A 13,066-nucleotide genomic window follows, 5' to 3' on the forward strand; every position below is an offset into this window, starting at 1 on the left:
GTTCATTCCTGGTGGAAATGAGGAATGGTACAGCCACTGTGGAAGTCTGTTTGGTAGGTCCTAAGGAAGTTTGATATAAATCTACTATGTGACCTGGCAATGCCACTTCTTCATGGATACCCAGAAGAAATGAGAGCAGTGACACGAACAAACAGTTGCACCCAATGTTCATTGCGACCTTATTAAAATTGCCAAAAGATGGAAACAGCCTAGGTGTCCACCAACTGATGAATGGATAAACAAACTGTAGTATATGTGCATGATGGACTATTACTTAGGTGTAAGAAAAATGAAGTCATGACAATGTGGGTGAACCTGGAGGACATCATGTTGAGTGAAGCAAAAGGACAAATATTGTATGAATTTGCTATTATGAACTAAATATAATGAGCAAACACATGGAGTTAATAGCTAGAATATAAGTCACCAGAGAAAAGAATGAGGTTAGAGAATGTAAAGCTGAGGTTTAAGTCACTGCAGAATTGCTAAAAAGTTGTCTATAAATGTTTGAAATGAATAGAAATGGTGAAAGCACACCATAGATTTGAAATTTAGTAGAGCTAACCTAAGTGTGTTAGTGGTTTGTTTAATGTTTTGTTTTGTTTGTTTGTTTGTTGAGTAATGAAAATGTTCAACCTTTAAGTGATAAATGCCCGACTTGGTGATTATACCGAATGCCATTGACTGTACTTAGGTAAAAATTGTATGGTTTATGAACAAAAATTTGTAATAGGTGGGTTGCTGGAAAAATACACCAAATGTAATATACAGCCTATAGTAGTGATACTTTGGTGGTGCTCTTCTGTAATTTGTTACAAATGTTTCACAAAAAAGCAAGGTATTTGTGGTGGGGTGATGTATGGGAGCCCTGTGTGCTGTTATGAATGTTTGTTTTGTAAGTTCACAACTTTTACTATACACTTATTTTTTCTGTATGTTCATGTATGAATGATATACTTAAATAAATTGTTTTTAAAAATCATCTTTTAATCCTGATCATAGGAGAAAAATACAATGGGGTTTTTAAAAATTATATATACAGGAAGGTTCATTGCAGCTTTATTTGTGATCACTTTTCACTGTTACATTATTAACCAACTTAAAAAATGATTTTTAAAGCCTGTGGGTGTTGTTTGATATGAAATGAAGAAAGCACGTAAAAAATTGTAGTTACAGCGTAATTACAAGTTGTAAAATGTGTATATTGTATATATGTACAAATACTAGAGTGGACTATAAAGTAATGTATGATTAGCATTTTTGGTTTATTTTCTGTTTCATTGTCTTGATTTTTAACTGAAAAAAAACTGATTTCACATCTACTAGAAAAAAATGGGTTGCCGTGAAACAGTATTTGGTTCCCTATTTAACAAAGTAACCCAGTAACAAGTATATAAGATCAGCATAAACATCAACATGGGGGTTACTCTGATATGATACAGACTCTGTCTTCTAGACAGAAAACAGATGGTTAAGAAAACTTTTTATAACCTTTCATTAAGAGCTGACCAACAATCTGAGAAAATTTCATTCTTTTAACAGAAAGAAAACCAAACTCCAGTTTTGTAAGAATAGGCAGGTTTATATGAAAGCTCTTAAAAATCTTTTTGAACAAGTTTTTCAAATTTTAGTCAGCATTGACAATGACAAACACAATTCACTTCCACAAACCATCTACAACTTTACATACCCATTCAGGTTGTGTCCGATGCATTCCCACCTCTCTTTATGTGAAAACCAGCCATTTTATATTAGGACAAAACTACTCTCTTTTCTTTAACAAATCTTATCTTGCATACTTTAGGTTACCAAAAAGATCTTTGAACGGCTTTTGTATATTCTACAACACAATTATTTTAATATATCATTTGTCAAAATAATTTTGTTAAACACATACTTACAGTTTTCATCATCTTAAAGTTCTGTAGACAGAATGCTAGTTTATTAGTACCCATGTAAAATTAGGGAGAACATGCCTTAGTAGAATAAAATAGAAACAAGGATAGTTTGTGGAAGAAATGTCTTGTCTTCCTCCATAGGATTAAAAACCTCTTTGCTTCCTTAATATCCTACAATTATGAACAAACTCAAAAGCATACTATCAGGCTCTGGAAAATATACTGCAATTGTTTAATTTGTCCCAAGCATAATTCAGGAAAACCCTTTCCCTAGCTCTCAAGGACATTTTCCTTTACTTATTAAAATTTGGCAGTGAGATTTTATTTAGAAACAAGGATAGTTTGTGGAAGAAATGTCTTGTCTTCCTCCATAGGATTAAAAACCTCTTTGCTTCCTTAATATCCTACAATTATGAACAAACTCAAAAGCATACTATCAGGCTCTGGAAAATATACTGCAATTGTTTAATTTGTCCCAAGCATAATTCAGGAAAACCCTTTCCCTAGCTCTCAAGGACATTTTCCTTTACTTTTTGAAATTTGGCAGTGAGATTTTATTTAATTACCCCCATTCCAAGGCTATACATGTTTTAATAATGAAAAAAATAATTACAAATTCGTGAATTCTTTCAGAACCCTACAGCAATCAAGGAATCCAACCCACAGCATAAATCTTGCAAAATATGGCTCATTTTGCAGCACTTTCCTTCTTCTCATCACCCCCAAATCCCAGGTCCAGTAGAAATAACTCAAAATTAAACCCATACCCCCACTTCCCCCCCCATTTTCTGCACCCAGCCCTTCCACAGCTTCCCCAAATGGGAAAGCCCTGATGGCAGGGACAGGTAAAAACAAAGAATGTGGCCAGAGGCAGCTCTAACTGTACATCAGCTGTAGCAAATATAACATCCACATGTAAAAAGATCATTGCTGGGGAAGGGAGAAAAGGGTTTGATGTTGGGTATATGGGAGTCCCGTATATTGTTGTTGTGTATTTATTAATTCATTTTTTAAAAATATTACATTAAAAAAATATGAGGTCCCCATTCACCCCCCACCGCCACCACCCCACCACTCCCCCCACAGCAACACTCTCCCCCATCATCATGACACATCCATTGCATTTGGTGAATACATCTCTGAGCATCGCTGCACCTCATGGTCAATGGTCCACATCATAGCCGACACTTTCCCACGTTGTATCCAGTGGGCCATGGAAGGATCTACAATATTCGGTAATTGTCCCTGCAGCACCATCCAGGACAACTCCAAGTCCTGAAAACACCTCCACATCTCATCTTTTCCTCCCATTCCCCGCACCCAGCAGCCACCATGGCCACTTTTTCCACACCAATGCCACATTTTCTTCGATTACTAACCACAATAGTTCATGAATAGAATATCAGTAAGTCCACTCTAATCCTTACTTTATTCCTCCATCCTGTGGACCTTGGATTGGTTGTGTCCATTCCACATCTATGTCAAGAGGGGTCTTAGATTTCACATGGATGCTGGATGCAATCCTTCTGCTTTCAGTTGTAGGCACTCTTGCCTCCATGGTGTGGTGGTTGACCTTCTTCAGCTCCATGTTAGCTGAGTGGGGTAAGTCCAATAAACCAGAGTGTAGGAGCTGAAGTCTGTTGAGGCTCAGGGCCTGGCTATCATATGGTCAGTCCAGAGATTCAGATCTCCTAGATATATCTTAAACCCCAGCATCAACTACAATTCTGGTAAAGTAACAAGAAAGGCTTGTGAAGAGATCACATCTGAGTCCAGCTCCATCACGCAGAAACACCAACTCCAAAGAAGGGCTAACTGACATGGCAGTGAACTCCATCTGCCATGACCATAAAACCTGTGGGTCTCTGTAGCCCTCAGAAGAACCAATACCTGGGGTTGTATCTATTTATCTGTCTCAGAGACTCTGCTCAGGTGTGCATAAGGGCAACCCCTCTGATAATCTCCAGACTCTTTTTTAGAGATGCGTAGCCATATAAACTCATTTGTCCTTTCCATTTCCCCCTTGATTTAGGTCAAAAAGCATTTTTAACTCCTGTTATTATATGTAGACAGGGATATTCTGCTGGTCCGAGTTGAACCTTTTATTCAAGGTCATTTTCTAGTTATGTCATCAGCTGGTACTTGGTAGTGATCCCTCGGCACCAGGGAGGCTCATCCCCAGGAGTCATGTCCCACGCTGGGGGGAAAACAGTGCATTTACATGCTGAGTTTGGCTTCCAGACTGGCCACATTTGAGTAACATGGAGGCTCTCAGAAGGGAACTCTTAGGCACACTGCTGCTCTAGGCCTTGTTCTTATTTCAGGTGCACAGGCTCACAAGCATAGTCATTAGTATCAGGGGCTCACTGTTGGACCCTCATTCCTTCCTGATCCTTACCGTTGCACCCGGGGGACTGCCACTGCTCCCCTAGGGACCATGACAGAGCCCCCCTGGCCAGGAACCCAGCACCCCTCCCCCAGCTGTTGTTTTTAATTGTTTCCACTATGAATATATCCAAACATTTCCACGCACCCCAGACACATGCCCTGTATAGCTCCCTGTCAACCACATGTCCCCTGTCAATAACATCCCACATCAGTATTCCTCTGTTGCCATTGTTGAACCACTCTGTGATCCAAAACTTCCTGAAAAGTGGAGCCCAATATAATGCCAGGTTCCCTTAATAGTAAAATGGAATATAGTGATGAGTTTATAGGTTAGATATGGAATACATATTAATTTGGAGAAATTCTACATCCTATATTTTTCTTTTCTTTTTTCTAATTATTGAGCTTATCTTCACAAGAGTTTTAGATCACAGCAATTCATATATACCATATACAGTACTCCCACATATCCAGTATAAAACCTTTTCCCTTCTACAGCAATAATCTTTTAACATAGTCATACCATATTTACTGAAACTGATGTACAGATATTGAGACAATAGCTTTCAAACAAGGTAACCTTTGTGTCTACATTGTGGTTTATACTTTAGGCTATACAATTTTCTAAATTTTTAGTTATCCTATGTTTTACATTATGATTTACATTATTAGTCTATCAGCCCCTATATATTTTTGGTGTAATATTACATGTTTATATCCATCCTTGCGTACTCTTGTGAAACACTTCTATTGCCCTCATAGTTATGCTGGTTCCATCTATTCAATACCTATTTCCCCCTCCCCTTAGGGCCCACAGTGATGGTCAAACGTCATTTCTTGAAGAGCCATGTTCAGAGATACTTGCAACAGTGTTGAGGGCTTGATATGCTCAACTGTTCTAATGCCCTGGGAGCCACCATTTCTGTTGAGAGATACAGTTCCCTCTATTTGATGGCATCAGTCCTCCCCAGGATGTGGGCATAACTGCACTCTCATTATATGGGTCTCTACCCAATGATATAATCTATTCTGGCAAAATGAGCATTCACATATTCCCTAGGAGTCTGTCCTATGTCAGATTATTCCCTTTAAGTATCTTAAACAGGTAACTTTCCTTATTATATTTTGAAAAGGTTTTCTCAGCATTATACTCTCAACGAACATCTGACAATCTCCTATGTTCATATGTTGCCCCACACTCCCCCAATTTATTGGGCAATATTACCCATCCGCCCACCCCAAACCCCCTGAAGCCCGTGAAGCCCCACCCAAAGGTAACCCTATGCCCCCATTTTATCCCTTCCTTGTACACATACTTACCTCCAGCTTATCATAGATTTCACCCATGTAGATGTCAGCTTACATCCTTCCTCTACCCCCCGATTTCCTGTAAGCCTATCATCCAGTCTCTAGCTCTCTGAGGCAGGTTGGTTTACTTATTTCATATCATTGCAGGCATGTAGTATTTGTCCTTCAATGCCTTGGTTACTTCACTCAACATAAGATTCTCAAGACTCATCCATGTTGTCACATGTGTTTGTAGTGTATTTGTTCTTAAAGCATAGTAGTATTCCAGCCTATGTATATACCACATTTTATTTATCCATTCATCTGTTGATGGGCATTTGGGTTGATTCCAACTTTGGGTGATAGTGAACAATGCTGCTATGAACATTGGTGTGCATATATCAGTGTGTGTCCTTGTTTTCATTTCTGCTGGGTATATACACAGCAGGGGAATTGCTGGGTCATATGGCAAATCTATGGTTAGTTTTTTGAGAAACCACCAAACTGTCCTCCAGAGTGGTTGGATCCTTCTGCATTCCCACCAGCAGTGGATGAGTGTTCCCCTTTCTTCACATCCTCTCCAGCATTTGTATTCTTCTGTTTTTTTCATAGCTGCCAATCTTATGGGAGTAAGATGGTATCTCATTGTAGTTTTGATTTGCATTTCCCTGATAGCTAGAGATTTGGAGCATTTTTTCATGTGCTTTTTACCCATTTGTATTTCTTCTTTGGAGAAGTGTCTGTTTAATTCTTTTTCCCATTTTTTTAAATGGGTTGTTTATCTTTTTATTTTCAAGATATAGGAGTTCTTTATATATGCAAGTTATAAGTCTCTTATCCGATATATGGTTACCAAATTTTTACTTTCTTGACAAACTCCTTTGAGGTGCAGAAGGCTTTAATTTTGAGGAAGTCCCATTTATCTATTTGTTCTTTTGTTATTCGTGCTTTTGGTGTGAAGTTCATGAAGCTTTTTCCTATTACAAGGTCTTGTAGATGTTTCCCTACACTTCTTTCCAAAGTCTTTATGGTCTTGGCTCTTATATTTAGGTCTTTGATCCATCTTGAGTTGATCTTTGTATAAGGTGTGAGATGGTAATCCTCTTTCATTCTTTTACATATGGATATCCAGTTCTCCAGCACCAATTGTTGAATAGGCCATTCTCTCCCAGTTGAGAGGGTTTGGTGGCTTTATTGAATATTATATGGCTATATATATGAGGTTCTATATCAGAACTTTCAATTTGATTCCATTGGTCTGTGTGTCTCTCCTTATGCCAATACCATGCTGTTTTCACTACTGTAGCTTTGTAGTATGTTTTGAAATCAGGTAGTGTGATGCCTCCAATTTCATTTTTCTTTTTCAATATGTCTTTGGCTATTTGGGGCCTCTTTCCTTTCCAAATAAATTTCATAGTTAGTTTTTCTAGTTCCTTAAAGAATGCTGTGTTGATTTTTATTGGGATTGCATTAAATGTGTAGATCAGTTTTGGTAGGATAGACATCTTAATAATATTTAGTCTTCCTATCCATGAACAGGGAATATTCTTCCATTTATTTAGGTCTTAGTTGATTTCCTTGAACAGTCTTGTGTAGTTCTCTCTGTATAAGTTCTTTATTCCTAAGTATTTGATTTTTTAATTAATATTGTAAATGATATTTGTTTCTTGATTTCCTCCTGAGCTTGCTCATTATTGGTGTACAGAAATGCTACTGATTTTTGCGCATTGATCTTATAACCTGCGACTTTACTAAACTCATTCATGAGTTCTAGAAACTTTGTTGTAGACCTCTCAGGGTTTTCTATGTATAGGATCATGTCATCTGCAAATAATGAAATTTTGACTTCTTCCTTTCCAATTTGAATGCCTTTTATATCTGGTTCTTGCCTCAGTGCTCAAGCAAGTACTTCTAAGACAATGTTAAATAGAAGGGGAGACAGTGGGCATCCTTGTTTTGTTCCTGATCTTAGAGGGAAGGATTTTAGGATTTCACCATTGTAAATGATGTTGGTGTGGGTTTTTCATATATACTCTTTATCATGTTCAAAAAATTTCCTTGTATTCCAATCTTTTGGAGTGCTTTTATCAAGAAACGGTGCTGTATTCTGTCAAATGCTTTTTCTGCATCTATAGATATAATCATGTGATTTTTTTCCTTCAATCTATTTGTGTGGTGTATTACATTGATTGATTTCCTTATGTTGAACCATCCTTGCATACCTGGAATGAATCCCACTTGATCGTGGTGTATAATTCGTTTAATGTGTTGTTGAATACGATTAGCAAGTATTTTGTTAAGTATTTTTGTGTCTAGATTCATTAGAGAAATTGGTCTGTAATTTTCCTTTCTTGTGGTGTCTTTGTTTGGCTTTGGTACTAGGGTAATGTTGGCTCATAGAATGAGTTAGGTAATGTTCCTTCTGTTTCGATTTTTTGGAAGAGTTTTAGCAGGATTGGTGTTAGTTCTTTCTGGAATGTTTTGTAGAATTCACCTGTGAAGCCATCTGGCCCTGGGCTCTTCTTAGTTATGAGGTTTTTATAACTGATTCTATCTCTTTACTTGTAATTGGTTTGTTGAGATCTTCAATTTCTTCTTTCATCATTACAGGTTGCTTATGTGTTTCTAGGAATTTGTCCATTTCCTCTGAACTGTCATTTTTGTTGGAATATAGTTTTTCAAAGTATCCTCTTATGATGGTCTTTATTTCTATGGGGTCAGTGGTGATATCTCCTTTCTCATTTCTTATTTTGTGTATTTGCATCTTCTCTCTTTTTTTCTTTGTTAGTCTCGCTAAGGGTTTGTCAATTTTATTGATCTTCTCAGAAAACCAGCTCTTGGTCTTGTTTATGTTTTCAAGTGTTTTCTTATTTTCTATTTCATTTAGTTCTGCTCTTATATTTGTTATTTCTTTCTTTCTTCTTCCTGTGGGATTACTTTGTTGTTTTTTTACTAATTCCTCCAAATGTGCAGTTAGTTCTTCAATTTTTGTTCTTTCTTCTTTTTTGATGTATGAATTTATGGCTATAAATTTCCCTCTCAGTACTGCTTTTGCTGCATCCCATAAGTTTTGGTATGTTGTGTTATCATTATCATTTGTTTCAAAGTAGTTATTGATTTCTTTTGCGATTTCCTCTTCGACCCACTGTTTTTCTAAGAGTGTTGTTTAATTTCCATATCTTGGTGTGAAATCTGGGCCTCTGGCCCTTGCAGATTTCCAGCTTCACTCCATTGTGGTCAGAGATATTATTTTGTATGATTTCGATCTTTCTGAATTCATTAAGCCTTTCTTTGTGGCCTAGCATATGGTCTACCTTGGAGACTGATCCATGTGCACTTGAGAAAAATGTATATCCTGCTGTATTCAGGTGTAATGATCTGTATATGTCTATTAGATCCATCTCCTCTAATACACTATTCAAATATTTTGTTTCTTTATTGATTCTCTTTTGAGATGTTCTGTCCAAAGTTGATAGTGGTGTATTAAAATCTCCCACTTTTTATATTCTTTCACTTAGTTTTTCCAGTGCTTGCTTCACGTATTTGAAGGCGCCCTTGTTAGGAACATAAAATTTATGATTGTTCGTTCTTCTTGAGAGATTGTCCCTTTCACTAATATGTAGTATCCTTCTTTCTCTCACAATTGTTTTGCATTTAAAGTCTATTTTGTCTGATATTAATAGAGCTACTCCTGCCTTTTTTTGGTTATTGTTTGCTTGTAAGATTGTTTTCCAACCATTCACTTTCAGCCTCCATGAATCCCTGGGTCTAAGATGTGTTTCTTGTAGACAGCATATAGATGGGTCATATTTCCTTATCCAATGTCCCAGTCTGAATCTTTTGATAGGTAAGTTTAATCCATTGACATTCAATGTTATTACATTCAAAGAATTATTTTTATTAGCCATATTTTGATTGGACTTGCGTTTGTCATATTTTGTTTGTTTTTTTCCTTCTCTTTTTGTCTTTTTTGTTGCTCTTACACTCTCCTCCAACTCTGCCTCTCCTGTTTTTTCCTTTCTTCCTGCAGAACTCCCTTTAGCATTTCTTGAAGGGGAGGTTTCTTGTTGGCATACTCTTTCAATTTCTGTTTATCTGTGAATATTTTGAACTCTCCATCATTTTTGAATGCTAGTTTAGGTGGGTAGAGTATTCTTGGTTGGAAATTTTTTTCTTTTAGTAACTTGACTAAAATATCATACCACTGTCTTCTTGCCTCCATGGTTTCAGATGAGAAATCAGCACTTAATCTTATGGAGCCTCCCTTGTATGTGATGGCTTTCTTTTCTCTTGCTCTTTGACTTTGTCTTGAGCATTGGATAATTTGACAAGTATATGTCTTGGGGTGGGCCTGTTGGGGTTTATGATGTTTGGGGTGTGTTGTGCTTCTTGGATATGTACATCTGTCTCTCTCAGGAGATTTGGGAAGTTTTCAGCCATTACTTCCTGCAACACCCCTTCTGACCCTTTTCCCTTCTCTTCTCCTTCTGGGATGCCTATAATACGTATGTTTGTGCATTTTGCATAGTTATTCAGGTCCCTAAGTCCTAGCTGGATTCTTTCTATCTTTTTCTCGATCAATTCTACTATCTGTTTGATTTCCGATGTACTGTCTTCCACATCGCTAATTCTCTGCTCTGCCTCTTCTAATCTGCTGCCATTTGCTGCTAGTGTATTTTTGATTTCTTGAACTGTGGTGTTCATTCCCATGATATCTGTTATCTTTTTGCGTATGTCTGCAATTTCCTCTCCAAGTGTTTTCTTCATATTGTTAAACTCTTCCTTTACTTCATTAAGTTGGTCTCTAATATATGTTCTGAGATCTTTAATTACTTGTCCAAAGTTCTGCTCCCCTTCCTGGTTTTTAGTTTGTTCATTGGATTCAGCCATGTTTTCCTGATTACTGATTTGGTTTGTAGTTTTTTGTTGCTGTCTGGTCACCATTTTATCTTGACGGGTTTAATCAATTCCTTAGCTCCTTTGTCTAGTCTTGGGGATTAATTAGCTGTTGTTCCTGCTGTTATATTTTCTCTTTGTCACTTTGTTCTTCTTTTTCTAATGTCTTGTTGCTGGCTGAGTTCACTTTGAAGGAAAATATTAGGGCCAGGGAAAGGTAATTATGTAAAAAAGGAAAATGTGTAAAGTAGTATTGGTAATAAATGTTAACAGAGCAACAGTATGAGATCTGGGAGAATGGATATTAGATTCATGTAAGTTGTGTAGAGTTATAGCAGTAAGTAGAGTACCTATAATGAGATAGTCAACTTTTACACAAATCTTCTCTGTCACCGTCCCACCAAATCAATGTCCAGGAACCTCCTGCCCTGCAAAACCCCAGAACAGCCAGGTTCAGAAAAATTTCCAACGCTGATCAGCCACTTCTTTGCAGGAAAGACTATAAGGTGCACTCACTCAGACACCATCTTGCCCCACCCCCCACTCCCTATATTGTATATGTGACTTTACTGTGAGCTAAAACTTTTTTGAAGACATAATTTTTTTTTAAAAAAAGGATGTAGAGGGAAGCAGACTTGGCCCAGTGGTTAGGGCATCTGTCTACCACATGGGAGGTCCACGGTTCAAACCCAGGGCCTCCTTGACCCGTGTGGAGCTGGCCCACGTGCAAGGAGTGTGCCCCGTAAGGAGAGCCACCCAGTGCGAAAGAAAGTTCAGCCTGCCCAATAATGGTGCCACACACACAGAGAGCTGACACAACAAGACGACGCAACAAAAAGAAACACAGATTCCCGTGCCACTGACAACAGAAGCAGAAAAAGAAGATGCAGCAAATAGACACAGAGAACAGACAACTGGGGTGTGGGGGGAAGGGGAGAGAAGTAAATTAATAAATCTTAAAAAAAAAAAAAAAGAATCCACCATCTTAAACAAGGTCTTGAAGATATTTTCTTACATTTTCTTCTAGATGCTTTATGGTTCTTGGTTTTATATTTAGGTTTTTGACCCATTTTGAGTTAATTTTTGGATAAGGTGTGAGATAGGGGTCCTCATTCCATCTTTTTGGCTATGGATATCCTGTTCTCTCAGCACCATTTGTTGAATGGTCTGTTCTGCCTGAGCTGGGTGGGTTTGACAGGCTAGTAAAAAAATCACTTGGCCATACATGTGAGGTTCTGTTTCTGAACTATCAGCTTGGTTCTATTTGTCTATGTGTCTGTCTTTATGTGAGTACCATGCTGTTTTTACCACTGTAGCTAGGTAATATGATTTAAAGTCTGGATATGTGAGTCCTTCAACTTTGCTTTTCCTTTTTAAGATGTTTCTGGCTATTTAGGAACACTTCACCTTCCAAATAAATTTGATAATCATGTTTTCAATTTATTTTAAAAATACTGGTGGAATTTTTATTGGGATTGTGTTGAATTTGTATATCAATTTGAGTAGACGTAACAGCTTAATGATATTTTGTCTTCCATTCCATGAGCATGGGATGTTCTTTCAATTATTTAGGCCTTTTTGATCGATTTCTTTTAACATTGAGTTATAGTTTTCTGAATACAAGTGCTTTACATCATCAATTAAGTTTATTCCTGAGTCTTGGATTTTATCTCTCATATTTTATTTTCACCACTCTTCTGACACTTTTAGTTTCTTTTATTGACATAATCTTCATTATATCCTCCCTGCCAGAGGTGGGGCTGGGACTGGGGCTTATGCTAGAGCTGCCATCTGGCCTGGATGGAAAGAAGTCAGTCCCTACCAGCACTGTGATTTTGAATCAGCTCTGCTTCCCCTCATGCCTGGCATGAAGTTAAAGTGGTCACTACCAGCCCCTTTCTGACTCGGACAGGTTCAAAATTTAGCTATTCTTAGGATTATACTTTAGTCTGCTGAATTTACTAATCAGTAGCTAAAGTTGTTGCTGAATGTCTCTTCCTCCTCTGTTTTTGGGAAATGGAGCTTCCAATTCCAGCCATGGAATAGCTCCCAAGGTGACTTGTGCCTCCAGTGGAGGATGGGTACCAGCCTCCGTGGCATAGAGCACTCTGCTTACGAATTTTCTCTGCAGATGGACATAATCCTCCTTCTACTTCTTCAGTGGTGTTTGCAGGATGCTCTTCTGGTCTCCTGGACCCCCAAACAGGTGCTTCAGATAGCTCTGGGTGTTTACTAACTGCCCTATAGCAGGAGCTGACTCTAGGAGCAATTTACTCTGCTGCCATCTTGCTGGTTCTCAATAAAAAATAAGATTTTAACATAATCTGTCCTTCTGGTGTGTCTGGATTAAACTGGGTATATTTTGTTATAGCTTCCACTAGCCTCCCTTGGAACAGGGCAGGGTTTTCTTTTTTTCTGGGTTATTTCTTACATCTTATTGTAGTTAACAGGCTTGATGACACACTTTCTCATTCCCTCTAATAAACATGCTATCACATGGCCCCTTTTCCTTAGGTCTGCTTGTCCCCTTTGGTAGTTCCAGTTAGGGTTGGTATCTGGGATTGTCACAACCCCCACAGCATACTGCTGAGGCTGTT

Source organism: Dasypus novemcinctus, chromosome 13 (assembly GCF_030445035.2).
Source record: "Dasypus novemcinctus isolate mDasNov1 chromosome 13, mDasNov1.1.hap2, whole genome shotgun sequence".
In the NCBI taxonomy this organism is placed as follows: Eukaryota; Metazoa; Chordata; class Mammalia; order Cingulata; family Dasypodidae; genus Dasypus; species Dasypus novemcinctus.